This window comes from Podarcis pityusensis, assembly GCF_964106645.2.
Source record: "Podarcis pityusensis genome assembly, chromosome: 2".
In the NCBI taxonomy this organism is placed as follows: Eukaryota; Metazoa; Chordata; class Lepidosauria; order Squamata; family Lacertidae; genus Podarcis; species Podarcis pityusensis.
This window is the reverse complement of record NC_138029.1, coordinates 40,317,647-40,343,945: the sequence shown is the minus strand read 5'-3', so window position 1 is coordinate 40,343,945 and position 26,299 is coordinate 40,317,647.

The following is a 26,299-nucleotide window of genomic DNA, read 5'->3' as shown; positions in this document are numbered from 1 at the left end:
ATCACCAGGGTCCAACAAGATAAAATCATATGGTTGTCCTGCTCATACCAACTAGAATATAATCATTGTATGTATTTTCTGGATATTTTCAGGAAATTACTCTGATCAGTGATGATTGCAGTGCTCCATGTGGACAAGACTTCCAAAGACAAGATACTAAACACAGACAAAGAAAATTAACATGCTACAGTCTGCCTGATGAAAAAGCCACATGCAATCCATAAGCTAGAAAGCAATCAGAAAAGCCATGTGTTTGCAATGAGAAGGGAGAACTTGATATCCTTAGTTTCTCATCATGGTGGCCACAAAGACTGAAATTAAGTCTGCCAGTATGCCAGCATCTTTTAATCATCGTCGTCATAAATAGAGCATCATCTCTTTGCCAGGCACATTTCTGGCAGGTCCCTTTTCAAATTAGGCTTATAGAAAAATCGGTGTACATGTGCTCCCCTTCAAAACATTTTTGCCTAATTCCATTTTGTCATATAAACCTACAAGCTATGCTACATATGCAAATGCCCATGGGGAATACAGAGGAATATACACTGAGGAGGGTTAGGCAGCTGAGAAATTATAAAATAGTTTTTGTTGGCCTGGAACTAGGGTGATGGGTTTCTTACTGAGTAACCTCTACTGGAAGGTGGGATCCACATTCTCATTCCCAATGAACCATAAGATGAAACTGAGCAAATGAAGAAAGATCACAAGTCTTGATGAATAAGGGTGGATTCAAATGGGTTATTCATGCTCTGTGATGAAAACAACAATGCTACACTAAATGGATTACAGAATAATACATCTTACCATGAGGCAATTGTAGCCTTCTGAATTCTTGGTCATGGGAGTTTGGGGGAATGAAGATCTCAGGGAAATGTATATGGTGTGATTTGGGAGCAAAGATGTAAAGGCAAATTATTATTAGTCAATGTTTTATTTCTCCCACCACCACTATCCTGCCGCTGCCGCTTGCCCGCCCCCCTGCTCAGTCCCTGTCCCCACACCTTTACCTGCTCCACTTCCTCCACTGCAGCTGCCACTTCCTGTTGCAGCAGGCACAGCCTCCCAGAGGCTCTTTGGCATGACCTTTTACAACCATCAGGCACCTTCCTGGAAGGTGCTTTGGCAATCATGCAAGGGTTGTGCCAAAGTGCCTCTGGGAGGCCACGCCTGTCACCATGAAAAGCGGAGGAGGAGGAGGAAGCAGGAGAGAAAAGAGCAAGGGGTGAGGGATCAAATGGGCGGGCGGGCAAGGTTTGGGATGGTGGCAAGGGGGAAAATAGGTAGCAGTACAGTGTATTGGCATGTACTGCTTCCAAAAAGCACTGCTATTAGTACCTTACAGCAGGTCAACTAGTTTAACACTAGATAAAAAAATGAAGCCTATGCACCAAAGAATTGTATGCAGAACTGGGTTGGCTAGGGCCGATGCTACAGGGAAGAGGAATATTGCTTTTCTACATAGGATCATTAGCAACTGATGGAAAATGGGAATGACCCTATGCCTGCCCAGAGGCCCAGCAAAGATTTTAGGCTCTGATACTGTTTGAAAAATTAGCATTTAATAGGACAAGGGATGCCTGCCCAACCTACTAGACTACTTTTTCAATTCTGTAAATAATGTAAGTAAATTAGCAAGGGATAGAGACTGCGATGAATAAAACATAAGTACCTTTCCATTTACTCTGAGGCCCAGAGGAATAAAAAATCACTAGCTTTAGCTCATTGGTAAAAATGAGAGAAAATATTCAAAGTAACATTAGGGAACTAAACACCAAAGGGTTGATTTGCAGCGGACAATTTAATACACAGTCAGGGCAATGAAGGACGCTTAATCACATGGTGCTGTTCCACAAGCTCTGACCTGGAAAATCAATCAAGTATGTTGCAAGAGGCCCATCTCTGAGTAGGGTCTCGTGTGGAACACAGGTAGGAAGTGGCAGCAGCCCCACTCAATTATTACTCCACTGCAAGAAGCCATGACAGGTGCTTCTTTCTGCCTGCTGCATCTCTCAGAGGCATGAAAAACTGCAAACTTCTTGAATGATGCCGCTTTCCACCAAAGCAGAAGTGGGAAAAGGCCAGTTTTTAGAAACCAAATCAGGCAGCAGGAGGTGTGAAAAGCCTCCAAGAGCTGCTGCCTGTCAGAATAGCCAGAACTGACCTAACTGGGCAAACACCCTTAGATCAGCTTCCTAGATTTCCCTCTGTTTACCTTTGTCAACAAATTTGGTATCTTATGTGACATCAGATATCCTACAACATGGATGAGGAACCCACATGGCCCACAAACTCCCAGCATGGCCAATGGTCAAGGATGATGGAAGGTGAAGTTCAACAGCAACTGGGTGGCCATAGGTTGGCCACCACTGTCCTAAAGCATAGTCTGAAGGGACAGTGTGTGATGAGGCCACCTTGCAGGTCAGGATCTGTTCAATGCATGGATGTAAGACTACCTGAGCATCCTATGTAAAAACGGTGGAAGATAATTACAATAAATATGTCCAGTGTTACAACATAGGGTGTTGCCTTATTCCGAATCAGAGCCTTGGCCCAACTGGTAGTAGCTCTCCAGGTTTTCAGGGAGGTTTCTCTCTTAGCCCTGCTTGGAGATGCCTGAGGTTGAACAAGGGACCTTCTACATGTAAAATGGAAGCTCTGGCAATAAGCTATGACTCTTCCCCTACAGAACAGGTATCAGGGGGGCTTCCCTATTAGGAACTTGTTCATCGAGCTCAGTCTAGCTTATCACATCTAGCAGAGATGTGGCAAGGCACAGTTAGGGTTTCAGGGTCTAGGGTCCAGGATTCTGCTTTTGTTGTTGTTGTTGTTTAGTCGTTTAGTCGTGTCCGACTCTTCGTGACCCCATGGACCAGAGCATGCCAGGCACTTCTGTCTTCCACTGCCTCCCACAGTTTAGTCAAACTCATGCTGGTAGCTTCAAGAACACTATCCAACCATCTTGTCCTCTGTTGTCCCCTTCTCATTGTGCCCTCCATCTTTGCCAACATCAGGGTCTTTCCCAGGGAGTCTTCTCTTCTCATGAGGTGGCCAAAGTATTGGAGTCTCAGCTTCAGGATCTGTCCTTAAAGTGAGCACTCAGGGCTGATTTCCTTAAGAATGGATAGGTTTGATCTTCTTGCAGTCCATGGGACTCTCAAGAGTCTCCTCCAGCACCATAATTCAAAAGCATCAATTCTTTGGTGATCAGCCTTCTTTATGGTCCAGCTCTCACTTCCATACATCACTACTGGGAAAATCACTACTGGGAAAATCACTACCAGGATTCTGGTAGGTCTTCCTAAACAACTATTGAAACGTTGGCCTTTTGAAGAACAGTCTGGAGGTCATACATGAGAATAATGCTCTGGCATGCAGGTTGATGTGGTGCTTTAGATCTTTCTGCATGTGCAATGCCTGGGTGGATTGAATTTAAGATCCAGAGAATCTCAGGCTATCACATTCATCGCAAGCGCTGACATAAGAGCCACGAGGCTTCCGCAGGGATGGCAGCTCAATCTCTCACACCTACGCCAGCCTGCAGTGGACTCGCCACAAATCATGTTTCTCATTGACCACCTCTACAACCTTAGCACTTGGGGCTTTGGGAAGAGAGGCACAGCACAGTCATTAAACTACTCCCATCAGTGTCTGAAGCTAGAAAATGCAGAAGGGGGGGAGTTTTACTCCACTGCCATTACTGTCAGGGCTGCCTGGATGTGTGCAGCCTACCTCCCAGCACAAATGCTCCACATAAATCATTGTATTAAGCAGCACAGAGGGCCTGTCAGGCTTTCATTCCAATGAGAATCTTGTCAGGGACAACTGGAAATAAAACTTTGCAGATCCCTCATTCTGCGAGCAATAAGATGGGCTGCCTCTGATTCAAACACTTCCACACACACAAAACAAATGGCATGGGGTGAGTTTGCCTTGCCATCTAATGTCCACCTAATGTCCATATAATCCTGGACATCAGGCCCTTCATCACACATAAGGCCCGCTGAGCAGTGAGCAAGAAGTGCAGGCAGAGATCTGGATGGCCATGATTTATGCTGTAATCTTGCACAAAGACAATCAGGGTACATCTTAGGCCAAAGTTAGTAGTCAAGACACTGTTTGAGAAGAGAGGAATGGAGTTTGTCTGCCAAGTTATTCTCAGAGAATGAGGGTGTATTTACAGATTAAGCATCTGAGCAAGGACTGGTTCAAACTTCCAAAGAATTTGGGAACAGTGTGGGGAGGGGGGAAGAGGAGGAGGAATCACTGCCCCATTCTGAGGGGCAATCTGTGGGAGAAATGGTGGCCAACACACACACAAGAAGGGTGGTTGTCAGTAGAGGCAGGCAGGGCTTTTTCTCAGCCAGAACTCACAGGAACTCAGTTCCAGCACCTCTCTGGTGGGCACCATTGCCATTCTCAGAGAATGAGAGGAGGGGAGTTCTGGCACCTCTTTTTCTAGAAAAATAAGCACTGGAAGCAGCTATTTCTTAAACAAAGTGACTCTTGCAATGCAGCATTCTAGAAAAATAACTTGGCAGCCACCAGCCAATTGGAGCCACTGTTTTCTCAGTAATCACTGAGACTCCCCTCCCCTGAAAAAAACACATAACCTGTGAATGGGGAAGGTTGGTCCCCTTCATCACCTGTTGCCAAACCCTCCAGCAAGACCCATGACATTCAGCAGCTATTGCAACTGCCTCATCGCCCTCAGTGTAACCTAAATATATTGTGTGACTTCATTATGCTATAATGGAGGACACTTTATCAAGCATGACAACACACGACAGCTAATGCACAGCTAAACATTCTTCTATGGTACAATAGGAATGAACTGCCTGTATTCTTCTGAATTCTTCTCATGAGCTTCCAACAGCACTAGACAAACAAAACACCATACAAAGGCAGTTACGATGCTGTCCAAACATGAGGGTGTAACCTACAAGTCCTTAGACATCTTTGTGAGGCCTGCCCGATTCTGTTACGCCAATGAGAAGCTCATCTTTCATTTCTTTTGCTAGAACAATACGTTTCCAGTCTTTTGTAACTGAAAGCTCAACCTGACAACTTTGTGTCATAAAGGCTCAGGAATCAGATGGCACTGTGATACATATCATGGCTTGCAACCAATGCTGCAGGAGTGGTGTTCTGTTCATACAACAGGACTTCCCTTCTTCTCCTCAACCCATGTGCCCCTAAATCTCCTCCAAATGGTTCTCTAGCCCTCTGGAGCAAATTTTGAGGGTATGGGGGCTGCAAAAGAGAGGAGGGGGATATTGCACAAGCCTAAGTCTGTGGTGCAAGGCAGCACAACAGCTTCTCAAATCTCATATTTTGCACCAATTTTGTGGTTTTGCTTGGTGCATACAGAGCACACTGCCATTATCAAGAACTGGATGGTTGAGCTGGAAGGAAGATTTCACTAACATAAAGAGGCTTGTGTGTCCATCCACAGTTTGGAATCCACCCGGTTCACATACATTGCCATTCATTCTCTGCAAAAATGGCAAGTATCCAGACTTTCGGCTCCTAATGACTTTCCAATATTACTGAAGTGTTGCTTGCTCTAACTTAGGCATTCCTTGAGGGGAGTCTGAAGATACCTGTTTTAGGGACACTGATGGGAATCCAAAGCAACATGTTCATTTGTTTGCTTATTTAAAGTGCTTCTACATCAAGCAATGTAGCACAGCAGTGTCCCAACCACTAGAAGAAGCAGAGATTTCTGCTGTACTGGAGGGATCCAAACCCAGCGGCGGAACAAGCCAATTGGGCGTCTGGGGCAGTGCACATGCACTGCACCCAGGGGCAAGGCCAGCCGCCCGCGGGGTGGGGCAAGCCAGGGCAGGATGCTCTGCAGGGCCTACGAGGAGTCTGCCTGCCTCCTCCCACTCAGCCGCCCTACAGCTGAGGGGGAGACAGGGGGCAGACCGTTTGGGGCAGTGCAGAGCCTGTGGGTGCCCAAGCCACCATTTCACTCCCAGGAGAGACACATGGCTTGAGTGAGCTGCAGGCCCCGCAGTGGGTGCTGCGCACCATTTTGTCTCACACACACACACCCCAGTGGGGACACCCAGGGTGGGCCGCACCTACTGCACCCCCTTGCTACGCCACTGTCCAAACCAAACAGGTAAACTGTCCACACATTTGTCCTGGCCTTGCTCCTGATACAGTGCAAGGCAACCAGCCACAAGGCTTGGTCTTGGAAACCTGTTGTTATTTCCAGCCTAAATGTAACAAAGAAACTGTGGTTATCCTACTTGCCACATGACCCGGAAGCTGTACGCCAGCTCCCTTGGCCAGTAGAGCGAGATGAACGCCGCAACCCTAGAGTCGTCTGCGACTGGACCTAACAGTCAGGGGTCCCTTTACCTTTACCTTTTAACTTGCCATTAGTCTTGTCATAGGGTCCACAGTGTTGGCCTCCTGTACACAACAACACATGCTGTTCTCTTAAAAGGGTCTCTCTAGTAGCTAAATATTTGTTCATTGCTTATGCATTTTTCTTTCTTTCTTTACATATCTAAGGTGCAGAAATATTGCTAACTCATAACTACCATAAGTACCCCAAAAGCTTGCATTTCAGCAGTCTACATCTATGGATTTAAATGTATCCAATATCAAGAATTTGATTATTTGAACAAGATACAAGTATTAGGTATGATGAACTTGTTTCCAATGTTTCTGCCTATAATACTACACTAGAGGGGAGGGAAGAGGAAGAGCACCAGGCTGCCACCACGGAGCAAAGTGTTCTGTTACATGAAGCTTTAGAAATATGTGTTGGCACTGGATTACATTTTATTTTTGTTTCTCTTAAACCCACAAGCTCTCCATTTTATTTTTTATTTTCTTACTCTCCATGCTTCCCACTGAGGAGTGCAGGAATTCCCCTCACAGCCTAGGATTAGGGCATTTTATGAGACTGTCTTTCCCTGCTATTACCCCTGGAGGACTTTATTTACGCCATTTACAGCTCTAGCAATAACTAAGCCACACTGTTCTTTTCGGAAAGAGGCTGTGGAAGAGCCATTAGTCTAGCGTTCAGAGCGCAGCCTAATTTTGACTGGCTACTTGCTGGCAAAGTCCAGAGGAGCAGTGCACACCCTGCCTCCTGGCAGCAAAATCCAATTAAATTAGAGATCCCACTTCACCAAAAGGCCTCCGTCTAATTTGTGTAAAGTTTCCATTAAACAATGCTGCCTGCAGAAAACATACAGTATAGCTCCCTGCTGGCAATTTAATGGGAAGAGAATTCCAACAGGAACGTTATTAGATTCCCCATTAATGCCGTGCATTACATGCACACTGTCTTAACTGACATGAAAGATACTAGTGTGTCCGCAAACGCCGTCCTGTTAAAAGCTGTGGATTACTCATGGAAGCCTGATTCAGGTCTAGCATTTTCTGAAAAGAAGAAATTCAGAATAAAAAAAATAGGTCTGGGGGGTTATAGCACTGTAACTTTAGCAATGATGCTAAAAGATTAACAGAATGTCAAATAATTTGATTGTAAAATTTCCCAGGAAATCTTTCACAGTTCTTTTATTTGTGGGTGGGGAGGTCCCTGTGTATTTGTTTAAAACAGCAACAGCAGCCCAACTCTGCAAGAAAGGACACCTGAACACTGAGGGTTAATGTTGTGGAACAGCCATACAGTATTAGATGAAATTTAAGAGCTATAATCCAGTGGTTGTTTCAGTGCATTCACGTAGAGAAATCCAAGGACAGACCCATTATTTTCTATTGGGGAGGAATATTCTGCAGACACAGTGGAGCATTAACATTGATCCAATGAGCGCAGCACCTGATTAATAGCACAATCCCATGCATGCCTAATCAGAAGTAACTTGCTTTATTGACCTAAATGGAACTTACTTTCTGGTAAGCATGACTGTAACCTAGTGCTGAATTATTAAACTGGAAGTGGCGGTAGGAAGAAATGTCTCTTAGCCCAGGGTCTTTTCACAAAAAGACTGTCACCGCATCTGACCGCTACAACCTGTCCTGAAGGATGGTTCAGTGGGTGGTACTGTATTCCCTACTTTGAATGTTCTAAATCTAGACAAGTGATGGGAGAGGTGACACAAGGCAGTTGGGCGCCTTCTTTACATGCTTGGTTAGAAGCATGGGGAGACCTCTGGGCCAGAGATGGAAAGAAGGTAAAGTCCCAGCCAGAGAAGAATGGCAGATTCAGTTGATGGATTATGCCAAAATGGCAATGACTGCTCTCCCCTGCGACTGCGGCGAAATGGGGGGCGGGCTCTCTGCTTGGACATATGTTCTCCAGAGCCAGCCCAATCCCTGCACATTCTGGATAACCCTGAAGTCTCCCAGAGCCCCGACTGGGGACTGAGAAGGATAAACACCCAATGCCTGAGCCAAGGTCTCCCTACATCTGAAACGTAATAAAGTTGTGGCCAATTTTAATCCCAAAGCACGTTGTCTTGAGTCATTATTCCGCTCAGGGGTGGCCTGGGGTTGGGGGGGACTCCGCCTGTCCAAGCAAAAATAACCGGAAGGATCAGAAATCAGGAAGACCAAAATTTTAATAAGGAATGGGGAAAGTTTATAATTTATCTTAAAAATCATTGTAAACAGTTAAAATCATCAATAGGATTGGCATAACACTTGTGGTTTAATTGTGAATTTTTGATATAATGGAGATGTAAAAGATTTGGATTATTATAAAAGATGCAGGAGGAAATGACTAACAATAGGACCCACAAAGGGGAGGAAGGAAGTCCAGGAGATTCTTTGGAATCTTGTTTTTATGATGTATGTTGGATATGTGATTGTAAAACTTTAATTTGAAAAACCAAATAAATAAATTTATAAAAACAAAAACAAAGAAGAAGCACGGGAAGACCTGGTCCCATCTTCTCAAGTCATGCTTGTTTTGGATTTATCAGGGCTGCTTCCAGGGTGGTATGTCTGTCACGTGGAAGTAGTTTGGCAACTAGGCCAAAAATACGCAGGAGGAGGGTATCTTCATACACATTACTGGGTCCTAGAAAGATACAGATGTTGCCAATTGATTCCTAAATCCTTAGCATGTTTGTATCTCTCTGGAAAGTAATGACATGCATTAATCCTTCCCACATGGCATTGACATTGGTTCCATGTAAGGAGTGTTCCTGTGACATAAATACCATAATGTGGCCCACCAAAATAACATGTAAAATGCTTTGATGCCGCTTAATTGAGCAACACACTAAACGCATGTCATATCAGGCCTATTACATCCCTGTGTGCGCACCTGCTGATGTTTTCAGCATGCATTACAGTCCTCAAAGAGTTAATTAGCAGTACTGTACATTAAATTAAGTAGCTGTCTGGTGGCTCAGTCTTCGCCAGGCAGTAGCTTTAATCCTTTTAGCATTCTAAACTCCAAATGCAGTTTGCAGTTTAAATATATCCCTAAATCTTATCCTAATCCTTCCCCTTCGTCTAAGCCAAAGTTTATTCCACCAGATGTGATGGATTCTTAATTAAGATGTTTACAAGAAACGATTATGTACCAGTGCTCATATCTGCAAACCAAGTCAACAACAGTAGCACAGATCACAGGCATAAGTAGCTCAGATAACTGATGCCTTTATAAAAATCATGACTTCTTTTTAACAAAAAGCAGGATTCCTATTACATTGGGCTCCATTAGAGACCTCCTAGTGTCAAATAATAGTAACAGTCTTGATTAAAGTGGAGGAAAAATTCCCCCCACTTCTTTTACTATTAGCCACAATTACGCTACAGAAACTTGCTTACCTTATAAACAGATACTGTAATAATATTTACGTGTGCGGTTCTCATTCATTCTGCTGGAGTGTGCAGAGAAGAACCTCCCACTGGAGGGTGTCCATAGACTTCACTTGTGCTAGCAGAGTTTTCAGGATGTAGAAATGAAAGTGTGATCTGAACATTAAGCATTTGACCCTAATCCTAGGTAAACCAAACAACAAGATATTCTGAATGTGAATGTGAAGTATTTTTATATTGCCAATTCATATAAAATATCAAGGCTGTGTGTGTGTGTGTGTGTGTGTGTGTGTGTAAAACAATGTCATAATTCAAATGACTGACTAATCAAGAAAATATAATTAGCTGCATAAAAATTTTTGTTGGCATCAAAAGGTCAATAGGAAGGGTGTCTATCATAACTCTGATGAAAGAGTGTTGCACAGCATGGGACAGGCAACACTAAATGCTTGACTTCTAGTTGAGGCCAGTTGGGCCTCTGTAACATGGGAGACAACTAACAGTGCTCCTCCTCTGGGTTACCTTATAGTTGGAACATCTGAAGCAGGGTCTGTCCCACATAGAGCAGATTGCAATAATCCACTCTTGAGATTACCAAATGCATGGACTATAGTGGCCAGGTACCAGATATAGCTGGCATATCAGATGAAGCTGGTAAAATGCACTGATAGCTGCAGATGTCAGTAATGGCAAAGAAGTATCCAGTACCACCAGGCAAAGTACAGTACCACCAAGCTTGTTCCCTGCTTCTTTAGAAGGAGTTCTACCTCATCCAGAACAAGCAAGTGATCTATCTTTTGGACACAGGAACTCCTATCTCAGAGCCTTCAATTTCCCAATATTCAAGCTCTGTTTATTGACCCTCATCCAGTCCACCACTGCATTCAGGCTTGCACAGCCACTCCTGATTCAGATGTTATGGAGAAATAGACTTGCATGTCATCAGCATACTGATGGCACCATGCTGCAAAATGCCTGCTGAACCCTACTGACTACTCCTAATGGCTTCATATAGATGTTGAATATTGGGAACAAGATGGTGCCTTTTGGAACCCAATATCACAGTCAGGTCATGTGTCAACCGTAGTGACCAAAGGAGGAATGACCACTGGGAAGAGAGCAGAGAGAAGAAATGCCATCGTGCATCTGCAGCAGCACAACTGGATGCCTTCATCTGCCCCAGCTACAACTGGATGCCTTCATCTGCCCCAGCTACAACAAAACAAGTCTCTTCCGTATCTGCCTCTACAGCCACAGGAGGCATTGTAACTCCAACAGTTTGACTTCACCTGCAAAGGCGCACTCCTCCATTGGCTCCCAAAACAGACGGATGCCAACAGCAAAGGGTCAAAGATCACTTCCCCGATGCCACTCTCTGGACTTGACTATGAAGGTTGGAATTGAAATATTGTAAGACGGTGCTTCCACTGCCTTCCAGAAGGATATTATGCTTGAAGGAACCAAAGGTGAATGTGAGTATCAGGGTCTCCTTCTGCCTGATCTGAAACCAGTCTGAACCCAGATTGAAGTGGATCCAAATGACACTACTCCTGTGATTGCACCCTTCTCTCCAAATAAAGGTAAAGGGACCCCTAACCATTAGGTCCAGTCGCAGACGACTCTGGGGTTGCGGCACTCATCTCACTTTACTGGCCTAGGGAGCCAGCATACAGCTTCCGGGTCATGTGGCCAGCATGACTAAGCCACTTCTGGTGAACCAGAGCAGCGCACAGAAACACCATTTACCTTCCCGCCAGAGCGATACCTATCTATCGACTTGCACTGTATGCTTTTGAACTGCTAGGTTGGCAGGAGCTGGGACAGAGCGACAGGAGCTCACCCCATCATGGTGATTTGAACCGCCGACCTTCTGATCTGCAAGCCCTAGGCTCTGTGGTTTAACCCACAGTGCCATCTGCAGTTTAAACAATGCAATCTTATACTTCCAGGGGAAGTACACTCTTCTCTCTGTTGTCAGTTAGATGACAAAAGGTCACTGGTAAGTTGCATGCCCTGCCTTCTAGAAACAATATAATAGCAATGGGGAGACCAGCCTGGCTCCATCCATCAGCCACAGAAGAAGCAGCCACAGAGAGCTAGCTCCCTCTTCCCCACCAGAGAGTCCCGTTGCTGGTTGCCCTGGGGCTGCAGAGCTGAAAGGAAGCATACTCTGGACTCAGCCAACAGTCAGGGGACTAAGAACTGCTGGACTGGGGGCAGGAGTAATAAGTGTGATGGGCTGCTGCTGCAGAGGAATCACCATCCCAACACTGGTGTCGCTGATGCTTATTGGTGGGCAGTGGCAAACTGGCTGCATTGGCAGAGCCAATCCAGTGCCCCCACCTTCGCCCTGCCCCCAAACTGTGTCTCCATAAATGGCAACGATGATAGCTGTCGGGAGGTCAGCTCCACAATACTGTGCCCGTCACTCCTGGTTGAGTGAGTTTGTGTATGTGTGTGATTATAATCCCTTGAGGATCCTTGAGGATCATTTGATATAAAGGCAGGATATAAACACAGAAAATAAACAGATCCAGAAAGTGTGTATAGGATTGCAGCCACAGTTAAGGCTTTTTAAGCAGCTGCCAAGTCATCTGCTCTGACCCCGGAGGAACCAAGGAGAGAAAGAAAGATCGGTTGGAGGTTGATTTAGCGAGAGAGGCAAGGGAAACATCCTTCACTGAAGGAAAGTCATCTGTCTCCCTCACCAGTGATGGCAGGCACTTTGGGAAGAGGAAGCCCCTTGTTAACAACCTGAGTTTTGCATTCTGGCCTGCACATAGTTCAAACCTTTGGTGACCTCGAGGTCAAAGGTTCCACCCCCCATTCATCAGCCCCTTTCAGGTTAGGCGCAGTCACTGGACACAAATGGCTACTTCCCCCTCCTCACAGAGGACAGATGGTGCGAGATCCTGTTTGTGTGGAAACTAGATCTTGTCTCTGTTAACTTTCTGCCTAGGAGACAAAACCTAGAAGCGTCCATTAGTTGCCTGGCTCCTAAGTCAATATCCACACTGTCAGTTTGGGCTCAGGTACTACTTAAGACCAATGGGTCTTGCTTTCCTAACAGTTCTGCTCCTTTCCCTTAACCATTTTGCAAATCTGGGTATTTAAAATCATCCAGTTGCATGCATCAACATGCACACAGTTTTGAGCAAGCGAAAATGTCACCTCTTTAGGAGTCTGCATGCTCTTGACACATGGCCATATCTTGGTCTATAATGTGAATTATAAGGCCTGCCTTGAATAGATTGTACCTTTGGACTATCTTCCACATGATACTCCAGAGGATAGGATGAGAATGAATGAGTGGAAATTGCCAAGATTTTGGCTAAACTTCCTGATGATTCAAACTATGTAATGAAAAAGACAACAGACTCCCTTTCACTGAAGGTATTTAAGCAGAGGTTGGTGAGCCATCTGTCAAGGATAGATGCTCTGTTTCCAGAGAACTGAGACCCTCTTGCAATAGTGGCATCCCAGAGGCAGAAGAGGCTCCCTCTCCCTGTTTTTTTTCATCCCATGCCGGGTTAGGAGGAGCGACTACTCTTCTACTACCCCAGGGCTGCCCTGGGATGCAGAAATACTGATTTTCACCAGTACTGCACTAGTGAAGCAGCAGCATTTTTCTCCCTTCCCTGCAGTGCCCTGGGGAACAAAAATGCCATGGTTTCCTTCCCAGGACAGTGCAGGTGCAAAAGGAGATGGTGCTATACCAGTGCTGCCTTGGGAAGTAAAAGCACTCCTGGATGCTGCATAAGGCTGTGTTGCGTTTCCTAACACCTCCTTCATATTCCAGGGATTGAAATGGACCATCAGCACTGTGAAAAAGAGCATACTAAGAATAAAGACTCTGTTGGTTTGCTTGACAAAGCGTTCTGTGCAGTGCAGAAGATGTAATACAATCTTTATATATCAACAGGCATTGGTCCAATAAAAAGGCAATATGTTACCAGTATTGTGCCTCTTACTATTTGCACACACACACACCTGCAACAATCTACCTAAAAGGACACCTGCAAGATCATCTCATGTCTTCTTTGAAGTCTCTCAGCCCCGCTCACCTCACAGAGTGTTTGTTGTGGGGGAGGAAGGGAAAGGAGAATGTTAGCCGCTTTGAGACTCCTTAAAGGGAGTGAAAGGCGGGATATCAAATCCAAACTCTTCTTCTTCTTCTTACATGCCCCATTGGCCACTTCAAGAGGGGGCCTCCGGCAGATACCATCCCATCAGAGAGCCCATTCCATACAATGTAGGACTTAGGTCTTTAGCATAGTGGCAGCTACGCTTTGGAACACCCTCCCACTACATATCAGACAAGAGCTGTCTTTTTCAGGGCCCATTGAAGACCTTCCTTTCTCAGCAACCCTTAAAAAAAAACTCCAATCCCAGTCTGTATCTCTATTGTATTTTACATGTTATACATGAAATTATTTTATGTATGTTTTTATTGTTAAAACACACAGGAAGCAATTAGTACATAGAATCAATCAAATAAAAAATGTGGTTGATATTAGGCCCCATTTTCACCTGGCTTTTGTGAAATGGAGAAGGCAAGGCATGAGAGGTAGGAAACCTGACATGAGATGGATGCACTCTTGTGGCCCCTATACAGGGGCTGCAATGAATCTTTCGGTCACAAATCCTTTCAGCCGCCCACTGCTATCCTTGCTCCCATCTTCCTTCCAATGATCGCTGCTAACGAAGAGCAGACAGGTGATTCTAAGTAACAAGTTCACAGGTGGGTGGCCAGGATAAGGTGTGCACAGCACTCCAATGGACTGCTTATCCCAAGCTATGCTCTGACCCTACTTATTGACTGCATCCGGACATTACACTAAACTGCAGTGAGGTTTTGCATAAATGAGTCCTGGACTTGTACCCTCTCCTCTTCCCTCTTTTCTTTTCCTTCAGCAAAGGTATGGGTGGAAGGTTGGGAGATTGAAAGGATTTGCTTCTACTTTCAACTACCCACAATTTGGTGTTTCATGCAAGCCAGGACAAAGCGTGATTAGGTTTACCTATGGTTTGTCCGAACAAGACTCCAAGGATAACTCTAGTTATACCAAAGTTTCTAGTTGGTATAAAGTGATAAGTCTCTTAGGATAAACCAAAGTTAAAATCAACCACAGTACCCAGTTTGTATAAAATGGCAAACCACAGTCCCATTCAGATGCTCTTTTAACCATGTTGAAATAACACGTTGAGGGGCCACACTAGAAGAGAATCAGGGAAGATGAAGTATGATTTTGCATGCAATGCTATACTACCTTCTAAAAAACACACACCAGTATATGTAGTCCAGTTCATCCATTTCCCTGTGTGCAGCGCACATCATGTAATATTTTGGAGGAGCCAAGATTCCAAGTTTAAAGGCACAACCTGGGTGGGCTCAGGCACCATGAGTGAAGTTTTGATGTTCAATATCTGAAATGCATAAATATGTTATCAATAGTAATGTGAGTGTGTTAAAACAAAATCCCAGCACTTGGAACTGCAACAAACATGCACATGTCTTTAAGGTTAAATTTCCATGTCTAGAAAGTAGAATGCATACAGTTCTATGCATAGCTACTCAGAAGCAGGTCTATTTTCCCAAGCAAGTGTGTATAGGGTTGCAGCCTAAAGTTATTTTCATCACCATGCCCAACAAACACTGACTCATGTGCAAAGTCTGTTATCTCTAGTCTCCTCTCCTCACTGCCCTTGACATTTTCTTATCAGGAGCTAAAGAATCCTCTCGGCTGTGTATATTTTTAAAGTTTGCTTGTGTTGCAGGGCGATAGAATAGGGGACATCTGTTTGTTTGAGGATCATTGGGTTTCCCTTTCTGGTTTGGTTTGCATTTCACTTTCCCAATTTCACAATGCACTCACAATGAGCTCCAATTTGTCACTTTCTAAGTACATTGCAAATATGTAATTTGTATTTGCCAGAATGTTATCTGGACAGATTTGATTGCGTGTTAAGATCCCAAGGGGACGCGGGTGATGCTGTGGGTTAAACCACAGAACGTAGGACTTGCCGATCAGAAGGTCGGCGGTTCGAATCCCCATGATGGGGTGAGCTCCCGTTCCTCGGTCCCTGCTCCTGCTAACCTTGCAGTTCAAAAGCATGTCAAAGTGCAAGTAAATAGGTACCGCTCCGGCAGGAAGGTAAACAGCGTTTCCGTGCGCTGCTCTGGTTCGCCAGAAGTGGCTTAGTCATGCTGGCCACATGACCCGGAAGCTGTACGCCAGCTCCTTCAGCCAATAAAGCGAGATGAGCGCCACAACCCCAGAGTTGTCCCGACTGGACCTAATGGTCAGGGGTCCCTTTACCCTTTACCTTTAAGATCCCAAGACCTCCCCCAATAAATAAAGACACAACTGACACAAAATTTAGTTCAAGGTTATTGGCATAATTTTGGCCACAACTTTATTGATTACAGATCGTGAGTGGTTTGTTTAGGCATTGGTTCCCAACTAGCTGCACCTGACTTTGGCAGGGCAGCACTGACGACTGGACTCCGGCAGAGGTCAGTAAGGGTAAACATCCTGGGGGAGGATTGGACCGGTCTCCGACTCAAGCTCACCCCAAATGCTCCCAGGGGTTCTGGTGTGGCCCTACCCCTAGAAGGGGATTGGACAAAAGCAAGGTGAGCCCCTGGATTCTTTTAACGGAATACCCTTTGCGCATTGGAGGGTCAGGTGTGACAACCTCCCCTCCCCTCCACATTGAACCAATGCCTAACCGCCAAACCTTAAAAAGTTGTGATGATTTGCTACGCGGCAGGCGAAACCCAAGTGGCACCAGCCAATTAGCCAAATGGGAAAATTCCTACCGGGCCCCTGTCCCAACAGCAGATGACCCATGATGGCATAGCAAGGTCATAATGAACCCTAAATATAGGGAGGGTGGGCAGGTGATCCAGTGCACGAGGCGAAAAAAGGAAGCTCTATGCAATGTGCAGCAGTATATATAGATCCCTCGGTTAATGCATGGAATGATCCCATTGGCCAGAATTATCCCAGCCACCGAGGGACCACCAATTGGGTTGCTGTGGCTATCCAATCGCTCCCACCCACAACAGCAGTGAGGTCAGTCTTGATTATCTCACCGCAACACTAGCTCTCTGGGAGGAGGCCACGATTTCCCAGTTATTTATATGTTTATCTGCAGCTTCTAGTACAGGGGGTCGCCAGCCTTTGGGGGCCCCATGCACACATTTGCAAACTGAAAAAAACTGTTGTGGGCACCACACACACGTGCCACAACCAAGCACATGCTGCAACCTGTGCTGTTGGCATCAACAGAATGCTTCTCTCAAACCTAATTTCAGTAGGGTGTGGAGACCAGTGAAGGTGTCTGCAAGCAGGTGTGCATTCACAAACTCAGTTTTGGAGACCCCCGTCCAGTATTTCAAACCTTTCTGCTTGGTGAAGTTCACAAGCTGCGTATCATTCTTGCTGACTTTGGCCTGAGCAGGTACACTGTAAGCTACCATGAACAGCTCCCAGTTGCCAAGAATCTGCATCTTTCTCTCCAACCAAGCACTGACCCAGCCTGACCTTGCTTAGCGTACAAGATCACAGCCTGGAGCAGCATAGCTGCAGGCCGGTCGGAAAACAGATGTCAGCTACAGACACCGCTCATTGATACTTTGCTATTCCCATTTATTATTTATCCAATACTTGATCTCTGGGTCAATTGATGTTATGTTATGGTGAACTCTTCAGCCATGCTTTTTATAACAAAGGCTTCACTAAGAATAACTGTGCTGGGAAGTGGAAAGCAGGCCTGTCAAAGGAATTTATTCTTCCTCACATGATAGACCTGGGGCCTGGCATCTTGCATTAAGCGGCAGTGAGCATTTTGAGGATATTTTCAATGAACTCTTGGTGGGAACATATCAGGAGCAAGGGTATGCCTCCTGGGAAGACAGACTCACCCCCAGAATTTCCTTTTCTCAAGATTTGTTTCCCTTTCCTGCTACTCCCCTGATCAAGGGCAGTATTTCATAATATCACAAAATATATGCCGGTGTTTCCTCTGGTCCTAGTGGTCCTGTGTCATCAACCTTATAGTGTAAGCCAGGGGTGGTCAACATACTGCTTACAGGCAACGTGGTGAAATCCTGAAAGTTAGGTTAGGTTTCTAGTCCTCGTGTTTAAGAGATGTCTAAGCAGCATATATAGGGCTCGGAAGGCAAGCAAGATAATCTGCCTGTGTGTGCTTTAAAAAATCTTGTTTCTCAGCTCATCTTGCCTGCTATTGAATATTTGGGGTAGTAAATACTACAGTGGTACCTCAGGTTAAGTACTTAATTCGTTCCGGAGGTCCGTACTTAACCTGAAACTGTTCTTAACCTGAAGCACCACTTTAGCTAATGGGGCCTCCAGCTGCTGCTGCACCGCTGGAGCACAATTTCTGTTCTCATCCTGAAGCAAAGTTCTTAACCTGAAGCACTATTTCTGGGTTAGCGGAGTCTGTAACCTGAAGCGTCTGTAACCTGAAGCGTATGTAACCTGAGGTACCACTGTACCTCATATTGGTCTCCTCTGGTGGTTGAAAGACATAGTTGCCGGGAACTATATTATGAAGATGAAGGCTCAGAGTAAAAAGATTCATGGCTCGAGTGGCATCAGCAGAGAAATGCTTCATGTTCATTAGCTATGGTTTAATACCTACCACATTCATCCAAATTATATGCGCATAAAAATGCAAATTACGTACAGCCCTCTGGTTCATTATGCACTTGGAAATGGCCCACATTACTAAAGAAGCTGCTCACCTGGGATATAATGACACAAGACATGGCAAAGCAGGGGCCTGATCCACTGAATAAAGGTTCAATTCCAGGTGTTTCCAATAAAAAGGGTCAGGGAGCCGGTAATAGAAAAGGCTGCTAACCGATTGATACTTGGGTTTAAAAACAAAGAAAAATAATTGATTTGTATATAGCAGAGTTAAAAGCTCGGAAGCTGGAGCTACCCTGTCCCAGCCCCCTACTCACTCCTTCACACATCACCAGCATTGCTTAAAAAGGTAAACAGAACACACAGAAGTCCCATTGGTGAAGGAAAAAAAGGGTTCTTTACTTAGTGGGGGTTTTTCATATTTACAAGGTTGGTTTTGGATTCTAGGCCTACATGGTGGGAGCCAGTGACATGACTGCTCACAACTGCCTCCTATTTTATGCTCAGAACAACCATGTCATGTAGGCCAGACTGAGAGAGCAACTGGCTCAAGATCACCCAGAAAGTTTCTTGCTGAAGTGGGAATTTAAACCCGAGACCTTCCCAGCTCTGCTCTGACTGCTTTTGTGTCTTGGCTCCGAACGGAACTTGAAGATGCTGAACTTCCACGTTTGAGATGCAGAACGGAAAACTGCAAATATATCATTCTAAGTGGACATCTGTAGTTTCCCTGCACTAGCATCCTGTGCGTTCATGCAGATTAAACATCCATCGCAGCACTCAGCAGTAAAAATGCTACTTAAACGTGATATATGCAAGGATACCTCAATACCTTAATAACCATGCTGTGCAACAGGTTTGCAGGCCAACGCTCTCTGCCAGGAATGTCACCAACTAACAAACTACCTGCAATTAAGCTCTTAGAAAGATCTGCCCTTAGGTGAGCTGCAGAGAAATATGGTTCACATGGAGATAATAGAGGTCTGTGACATGGAAATGGTACCAGCAGCAGCTCTGGCTGGAAATGATCTCTCCATGGAGGTTTTGTCTAAGGGTCTGCAGCTACTTCCTCGGGGGGGGGGGGGGGGGAATCCAGGTTTGACCCTTGTGCATTGTTAGAAGTGCCAGCTAACTGTTTTTGCATTAATGAAATACTCCTTCTCAGCTTTCCCAGTCTTAAAAAAGTGTATTATGTTCTATCTTTTTTAATTATCTCATTCACAGGCATTGTGTTCTTTGACAAATGCTGGGCTTTCTCATTTACCCTCTTTTCTGGAGGAATGGGGTTGCCAGGGGCACAGGAGATACCTGTTAAGAAAAGGGAAATCCAGAAATACAGCTGAGTAAGAGGACCTGCTTCCAGGTCCTGGAAGCAGCTAAAGTGGGATGGAGTTCTGAATCAGCAGCTCTCAGTGAGGCTGTGGAGCAAACTCTTCCCCTTTGGCTGAGAAGGGCTTGTGTCAAACCACAGGAACAGAACTAAGCTCTGACGTCCATCATTCAGCTGTAGTGCAGAATTACCTTTGGCTATTTTTCTTTAATGATTTGATTTGCTTTCATGCCAGAAAGATATATTAAAAATAATTCACAACCAGATTAATGAGGAGAGGGAAAATCATTAGAAATCAAAAAATGAGATAATTCTGCTGTAGACATGACTGATGGCAGTAAATAAATCATATTTGGCTGACATGACTTAATTAGTTGGAAATATAGTGCTTTTTTAAAGTTGCTTAGGTTAAGCTTTTAAGCTTTTGACACATAAATTCTGAGCTAAGTATCTCAGATGTCAAAGCAGGCAGCTATAGCTCTTCACTCACGTCATTTGAAAAACACACATATAATTCTGAAATTTGATTTAATTTTTTTTTATAGACAGCAGGGTGCTTTTCATATTTTTAAGGAGGGTTTTCAAAGGGTACTGCAGCTGAGACATCCTAGGGATTGGTCTTTCATCCCCATAATAAGCTTGTTTACCACTCCAGCCAGTGGCACATGTCCTAATAATGGACCCACACATTACATACTGATTTTCTAAGTGTTACATTTTACAAGCACAAGTGAGTCTGTCTGTCATACTCTAACACCACCAAGATATGGAACTAAAGTAGGCTATTTCAAGGAGAGTGGGAGAACGTGCGCACTGAATTCTCGCTTGGTCCTTTTGTGTTCTCCGGGGCTAAGTAAACTGATGGCAATTGGCAAGACTTGTAGAGTAGGGGAAAAGGTGTTCTGCTCCAAGAAATCAGAGTAATCAGTGTCAGATACAGATGGTGTCAGAAATTGTATGTTTTTATTTTCCCTAATAGATGAGTGACTGCAATTCAACCCAGCAGTGGGGGGGGGGGGAGAGATTCAGTGCTGCATTTGGGGACGTTGTAGCAATTGCTTTGCATTTCCCTTACACTGGGTAATCTGATGTCTACAGAGAGAGAGTCCATTGGATGTGAAAGGTCTATGTATATACACAAGCGCTTGTGCGCTCTGATGGTCCCAGTGATGTATGGTGCCCATCAACTCCATGACAACCCCAACAGATGGGCATTTTTCTGGTAAGTAAATGATGTTTCTAGTAGGCTTGTGCATATTTATTCTTGTTATTTACACTGTGAATCAATTGATTGACACACCCTGATGTTAAACTCCCAATCAGGCAGCAGATTTTGGGGTGGGTGGAGGTAAGGCAGCAGCTCTATTCCACTTGAGTCCCTTAAGCTAAACTGCCCTGTGCTTGCCTATTGCCTTCAGATACAGTGGGAGATGCCATTCCGTTGCCAATTTTGACATAAGAATCAACCACCAGGCCAATGGGATTCTATTAGGGGAATGGGAGGGGACCATCTTGTTCTCTGATTCAGGAAGCAAAATGCCTTGGGGTGGCCCTGATTCCCATGCCAGTTGAATGCCTTCTATGTTGGGAGTAAAGCAACAATGCTAGCAATAAGCTATCTGAACCAGGGTGGGGGCAATAGGCAGAAAGGCAAGCTGCTCTTCCTCCTTAGGGATTCATTCTGTTTTAGTAACTACTTGTTGGTAAAATAGATCACTTCCTCATTTGCTGCTTTCCTGCTTCTTCTCCAAGTCAGTCAGTGTCAGTATGAGCTAGCAAGATGCAGAGTTAACTTATTAGTTCCATCTTTACCACATTTAAAAGTCAGGGCTTTATGTGTGTACAGTAGCACTTCAGGTTAAGAAATTAATTCGTTCTGGAGGTCCGTTCTTAACCTGAAATTGTTCTTAAACTGAGGTACCACTTTAGCTAATGGGGCCTCCCGCTGGCGCCGCGCTATTTCTGTTCTCATCCTGAAGCAAAGTTCTTAACCCAAGGTACTATTTCTGGGTTAGCGGAGTCTGTAACCTGAAGCGTCTGTACCCCGAAGCGTCTGTAACCCGAGGTACCACTGTATACTCACCAGTAAAAAGTACCAGTAGCTCTTTCTTGCTGTCATAGCAGCCATTTTGTGCTGACACCCACGGCACTTTTATCAATATATGCATACCTACACCTCATTTCGGTGAAACCTAAACTTAGGGCTTTCTTTGCCGTGACAAAAAACGTTTTCTTTTGCCTTTCAGCCAGCAGTCATACTACACTATTTCTGCACAAGGCTGCAGTGCATTTGCCAAACTCCAACATTATTCACAATCACTGGATGAACATTTGAAAACCATGTGCATGCCAATTCCCAGGCTGCAATGAGCTGCTGTGTAACTCCTAGAAGCACCATTTGCAAGATTTAACTCACAGCTCACATTGGCCAGTGCCAGTTAAAAGGCATTTCTTGTGGCCACCCAGTGGCTGTGTGAATGAACCCAGAATACCCTGGCAATGCAAGTAGAAGTGTCAGGTGGCATGGTTTTACTCTTACTTGTTCCCCTGATCACCAGCACTTATTTGATGATAAGGCAACTTTTGCTGTTGTTTGTGAGTGTGTAATCTCTTCCTAAGTCTCGAAGGATGCCAGTGGGCATATCCTCTCCTGGTACCCACAGTTGTCCACACTGCAGAGGAATTGTCTGCTACATGCCACTGATGCACCAAATGTCATTCTTCTTGCTTATCATGCTGTATGGAGCTCAAAAGCGTGCAATCATATTTTATTGTTAATTTAATTAATTTTATTGCAAACTGCTTCAGGGCTCTTATTGGGAATTGGTTTAGGAATGCAAGAAATAAATTCATTGCCCTGTTAAAAATAAATGTCACTCCCCTTAGAAGCAGTGACATTTGAGGGCATTTACTTCTTCCAACAACATTTGTATTAATTTATGTAACAGGATTTGTATCCTGCTTCATCATCAAAGCCTCTCGGTGTTTTACATAGAATATAAAATATATGTTAAAATTACTGATAAAAATCAGGTATATCTATATAAGGTAGGTAAAGGTAAATGGTAAAGGACCCCTAGATGATTAAGTCCAGTCAAATTCGACTATGGGGTTGTGGCATTCATCTTGCTTTCAGGCCAAGGGAGCCAGCATTTGTCCACAGACAGCTTTCCAGGTCATGTGGCCAGCATGGCTAAGCCACTTCTGGCGAACCAGAGCAGCGCACGAAAACACTGTTTACCTTCCCGCCGGAGCAGTACCTATTTATCTACTCGCACTTTGACATGCTTTTGAACTGCTAGGTTGGCAGGAGCAGGGACCGAGGAACGGGAGCTCACCCTGTCATAGGGATTTGAACTGCCGACCTACTGATTGGCAAACTCAAGAGGCTCCGTGGTTTAGCTATATATGCAATTACAGTGGATGCTCAGGTTGCAAACGTGATCCGTGCGGGATGCACATTCGCAACCCGCAGCGTCCGCAATCCACAGTGGCACAACTGCGCACGTGCAGGTTGCGATTTGGCACGTCTGCGCATGCGCAAAGAGCAATTTAGCGCTTCTGCGCATGCACAACCGCCGAAACCCAGAAGTAACCCATTCCGGTACTTCCAGGTTTCGGCGGTCCGCAACCCAAAAAAACGCAACCTGAAACATCTGTAACCTGAGGTATGACTGTACAGATATATAATAAAATACAGTTACCGTATTTTTCGCCCTATAGGACGCACTTTTTCCCCTCCGAAAATGAAGGGGAAATCTGGGTGCATCCTATGGGGTGAATGCAGGCTTTCGCTGAAGCTTGGAGAGCGAGAGGGGTCGGTGTGCACCGACCCCTCTCGCTCTCCAGGCTTCAGGAAGACATCCGCAGCCTGCTTCCCGGACCGCCGGGCGCGCTGAAAGCAGAGCGCCCTTCGCGCCGGGCAGACATCCGCAGTGTGGGGAGCCCTGCAGGAGTTCCCCGCAGGGCTCCCCACGCTGCGGATAGCAGCCTGCCGCCCGGCGTGAGATACGCCCTGAAGCAGAGCGCCCCTCGCGCCGGGCAGACATCAGCCAGCCCCACAAGCTCGGGGGACAGCAGGGAGGCACAGCGCCGCCATCCCGCTGTTCCTCGACCTGGTTCGGTTTCTCCGACCTGGTTTTGGGGGGGGGAAATAAAGGGGGAAATTTTTCCTTTCTTTCCCCCCCAAAAAACTAGGTGTGTCCTATGGGACGGAGTGCCCTATGGGACAAAAAATACGGTATGTAGTAAAATACATGTCAAATTTACATGTTTGGGGAGGCTTGCTTTTGCAAAAAAAAGTTTTTAGCAGGCACTGAGAACTATGCAGTGAAGGTGACTGCTTAATATGAATGGGCTGGAAGTTCTCGAGTGGAGGCGGCCGCCACAATGAAGGATCAGCTACCGCTATCACCTCACATCCGTATTAATGTGCTACCAATCCCCAACCACCGTTTATATCTGTCTTCAGTGGGTGTGATCACGTAGGGGTGGCCTAGATTGTGGCATGCAATGGGAATCAGCTGCAATAACAAGGCTTTGTGAATGCTGCTTCACTGTTTTCTTCTCCCTGAATGGAAGGCTCAGGTCTCCCAATTAGCTAAGGGTTTATGGCGACAAATCATTTTCTGGTACAACCCATGCTGGACCATTTCTCCTCTACTTCACCATCTCAGGGTGAATGACTAGTTCTTCCAACACAATTGAAGACTTAGGGCTGAACTACGCCTGGTCTCAGTTTGTAAGCCTGAATATACAGTGGAGAAGGAGAGGAAGGCTGTTACACTTACGCACTCTCTCTCAACCACATGTAGAAGTCTAGATGCAGCTGCGACTTCTTACCTAGAGGAACCTGGTAGGCTACAGCAGGACACAGGCTGTCAGACTAGACGGATCCGAAGCAAATCTCTTCAGTGAGGAAAATAGACTATTAACCTGCTTGTGACTTCCTGCATGAATTTGCAAACCTAATAGTTCTTCTTTTTTTATTGCTGGGGGTGGGGGGAGAGATAAATGTACCCATGCCAAAAGTACATGTGGGCAGACTATTTTGGATTTGTTTGGAGTGCTCCATTCCCTCCCCACACGCACACACCCAGATGTGCAGAAGCTTCTTTTCTCTCCCTCCTTCCTTAAAAAAGTGTAGCATAAAAGCATCTTTCACTATCCTCCTCCAGAACAAATATGAAAACAAGGCTGCTTTTTCAAGAAATGGTGTCTGCATTACAAACATCTGTATTTTCCTAATCATTAAGCAACTGGTCTAATTTATTATGGCAAGAGGGGGACTGATCTCTTAATATGTGGTAAAATATGAAGCATTTGTTTTGGTCCTAGCAAAATCACCAATCAGGGATGAGAGTAGCCTTGAAGCAGAGGCTATATTTCAAGGTGGGTTTGGGAAACTTGCAGGCCATGAAAAATAAACATCCATTCATGGCTTTAAAACAGTAGAGTTTGCTTTGAGATTTCTATCTGGAAAGCAGTCCAGGTCTGTCTCAACCCTTCTTCTCTCTCTTCACTAATACTTTGAGGATGCCAGATCTCTGGCCAGGGGTGCTTCCACATGGGTACTTATTGTACAGTTGTTCCTCCTTGTACATGCATTGTGATTTTGTTTTTTGCAAAGTTCACAACAGCATCAACATCAAAATGCCAGTTTACACTTTCTAGAGAAAATCTGGTTGATGTTTTTTAATTCAAAAACCTGTTGCTAACAACCTGTTTGCAATACCTCAAGGAACTGTTTGCAAATGAAGTCTCGACCTTAAAATGGAGCTATCCTGTTATTTTTCAGAGACACAAAATGTTTGGGAAGCTGTTGAGACCTTGCATCACCAAAATAGAGGACATGCACCACAACACGCTCTGGGTGCAGTGCTACTGAGATCAGGGGGTTCAGAATGAATGAATAAATGTGGGGTTCATTCCCTCTGGGATGATCCATCTGTGCCAGCAGTTAGTGGAACCATTCCCCTTCTCTTTCCTGGATACTCCTTTTTCTCTTTTCCTCTTTCTCTCTGCCCAGTACAGCCACAAAGGAAGGATAGTGTACTCCTGCAAGAGATCCGATTGCTTATATAGGGCTTCTGAAATTGGGCCGAGGGGCAGAATTTGTTTACCACCAACTCACATCATCCAGAGGACTTCTTCCAAACATCCCTGTGTAGAATATTGCTTTCTGTGGAATAATCATCCCAAAAGTAGACCTGAGAGCAATCCCTTGATCTCCCATAAATGAGGGGGTTAGGATATGGCAGAGGTGTCCAGCCAGGGGGCTCCACCACCATGAAGGCTCCTACTGAAGAATGTGCAACAAAGAGAACACAAATGCTACTGGTGTTCCTGTTGCCAGTTGCCAGTGTAAGTTCCCAAAGCAAGGCATCGTGGGGATGGAGCAGAGCTGACCATTGATCTGCTCAATCCAAAGCTGCTCCATTCCCCTCAGAGAGGCCGGATGAGAGCCCTTCAGTAAATAATGGGGGACACTTTCCATGAAAAATGGTATGGCTTTATTTCATCTATACCTCAGAGA